Source organism: Castor canadensis, chromosome 2, assembly GCF_047511655.1.
Source record: "Castor canadensis chromosome 2, mCasCan1.hap1v2, whole genome shotgun sequence".
Classification (NCBI taxonomy): domain Eukaryota; kingdom Metazoa; phylum Chordata; class Mammalia; order Rodentia; family Castoridae; genus Castor; species Castor canadensis.
Window position 1 is genome coordinate 45,756,945 of NC_133387.1, and position 3,123 is coordinate 45,760,067.

General features: G+C 35.5%; 1 pseudogene; it reads left to right on the plus strand.

Annotated features, from left to right (window-relative positions):
* Nucleotides 1-695: 695 nt before the first annotated feature.
* Nucleotides 696-842, plus strand: LOC141420930 (U1 spliceosomal RNA; annotated as a pseudogene).
* The last annotated feature ends 2,281 nt before the right edge of the window (nt 843-3,123 follow it).

Here is a 3,123-nt window from a genome sequence, read left to right on the forward strand (position 1 = left end):
AGCAGAAATGGAGGACCATTGCAAGATTTTGTTATTCCTTGACAGCTGTTTATCCAGATGATATTCTCAACAAAAACTAACTTTGAGCCATGTACCCTACATATGACTTCATTAATTCAATTATCCTTAGATCAAATAATAGTAAATTTATAAAAACACTTCCTTGCATACTAGCATACTAGGAGCAGTGAATAGAGGCAAATAAGTATGAAAGGTTTTCAGAAGCTCAGCCTGGAAGATGCCATATGTGCTATAGCCAGTGCTAGGAACTCAGTTTCTAAAGACAGTTTCCATGTCTGGCACAGCCTGTAGCCTGTGACTATATTTAGTGAGGGTGATAAACAAGGTTGGTGGCTTTGAAGGATTCTGCATCTCAAATGAGAAACAAATCAGATCTGACCTTACTTATGCAAAAAACGTACCTTCAGCATTAATTAGTTAGCTGAAAGAAGTGAGTATTAAAGAAATTTTTAACATTGACAAGGTGGCTCCAGTTGTTCATTTATTGATCAATGGTGAAATAACTGAAATGGTCTAAATCAAGGTGATCAAGGTGACAATGAAGATAATATTAGCACTGCAGAAAAGTATCTATAAATGAGATGGTAAGACTGTCTGAGGGGCTTATTAAAGGAATAAAGCTGTTATGTTCATGCATAACAGAACAAATAATCATGACAAAAAGTCATTTTTTTATACTTACCTGGCAGGGGAGGTATGATCACGAAGGTGGTTTTCCCAGGGTGAGGTTTGGATGTGCTGACCCCTGCAATTTCCCCAAATGTTGGAAACTCAACTGCATAATTTGTGGTAGTGGGGGACTGCGTTCATGCTTTCCCCTGAAAAAAAAAAAGTCATTTTTAATAAAGCAAATGGATCTGGAGGAAACACTTTTAAAAACACTCAACAGAATGCTTCTTCATCTCTAGAGGACCCTCTTTCTGGTCCTTAAACTACTTCTGATGTTTCTCACCTAAAAAAGAATAGAAAACACTGTAGAATAGCCCTTACAACACAGCATTGCAAGTGGAGACTGGGGGATCCACTGCTTGTCACTGCTGTTTAACAGCCCAGGCAGGGATTCTGATGATGCTGTTGTTCTGCTTTGTTGCCCCAAACACATGATTTTTCTCACCATATCAAGAATAATGGTAGTGTTAATTAACCACAGATTGTCCACAAGGTGGCTGAGATCATGATATCTGTGCTTTCTGATAGTCCTATGTACACATACTTTGTGCACAAAACTTTCTTATAAGTGTATATTAATAGTACAAAATAGTGGTTTTTCATTATGATGTTTAAATATCATATATATCACACATATGTGATACTTTGATTATATTTATTCCCCCATTACTCACACTTATACTCTCTTCATTCTGATGATACCTTTCTATTCTCTAATAGTCTGTCTTCTAAATATTGTATAAAATTAACTTCAGTCTATATGTGTAAGGTGTATATGAAACATGAGTGAATATTACATTTTGATTTGGGTCCTGTACCCTGACCTCTCATTATATACAGGCACATATTTCCAAAATTGAGAAATCCAAAATTTGAAACACTTATAGTCCCAAACATTTCAAGTGAGGGATACTCAACCTGTACTAGAACCATCTTTTCTATAGGATATATTAGGTCTGTTATTCAGAAATAACATCCTTAGGCATTTGTTCTGTTCAGTGTCTTTTGACTATCTTTTTTTGCATTTTGCTGTGTTCTTACATTATGAGTTTCTCTTCCCAAGAGAAAGTTAAAACAAAACATTTTCCCAAGATCTCTTATAGTAAGGGCTGTGAATATGTCATCTAGGTACCAGTACTTAAATGTACCTGCATGAGGCTTGGATGTAGATGAGAAGAGCATAAGGAGGTGGCTGAGCCCAGGAGATGTATCACTTGGCAAGTGTGAAAGTGTCTGTTTCTCATGGACTTTCAGTAATGGGGCAGATAGGTATGCTGTGCCAAGCATGATCAGCATCTAGCAGCAGGTAGCAGTAGGAGTGGGGTTTTCACTATAGCTATCTGCAATATAAAAAGATACTTGTTCTTTCTGGATATATTATTCCTTGCCGGGTAGCATCCACACCTGTTTTTGAGACTCTCTTGGTGGTAGATTTTTTGAGCTAACAAACATCCTTTGATAAATCCCAGTGGCCTTCACACTAGCCAGTGTGAATTCCATTGTTTACAACTGAAAATCATGACTGATAGACAAGTAAGCATGTAGTCTTTTGTCATGTGCTTCTCAGCCAGTTTATCTCTGTAATTGTGTGTCATATCTTTCCATGACTTATAAAATTATATAATTTGGAGTCCAAAGAAATCTTATTTAAATTGCCTAGTAGCCATACTACTACTTGCCATTGTATAGACATAAAATCTGAAGTACAGAAAAATGACTTCCCTCAAAAAATCGATCTGAATTTAGAGCCCAAACCCATATCTCTTTTACCAACTTGGTGTTTTTCACTCTTTCACACTTTCTACCAGAGACAATTTGCTGAGTTTCAAAACAAAGGAAAAGATACAGGTCAGATAACTTGATATAAGAGGATTAAGGTATCTTTATTAAATGTGTCTTAAAAAAGTCATCCTGATAAAGTAATATAGAATTATACTGTTTCAGTCCAGTGAGATCCAGCTTTAATAATTTAGTATGCACTATAAAAAGTACATTTTGCCCTAGAACTCTCAAAATGTTGAATCGGAAATTTACAGCTTTAACAATGGCAAGTGACAGCTTATAAAGTGTAGCACCCTGTAATCTTTTCTGAATTACTCATGGTTTTCCTAGTTAAAATCTGTAGTGCATTTGTACTATGTGCAAAAGATATATCATGATTGACTGATAAATTTATGGTGGCACATCTTAATTGTAGGTTCATTCCAAGTTAATAGCTAAACTACTTAACTACTTAGTAATTTGCATAGTATAACTCTCAAAATTCTCCTATTTGCACTTGACAAGAGTTTTATTTTTAAAGTTTTGCATTCTCATTGTTAAAAATTATGGAAATGTTAGAGCAGACATATTAAAACCATCTGGCTGTATAGTGTCGGTCCTCAAGTTTATATGAACCTTTCCTGAGTAACTAAGGCCTACCATTTTGGTATT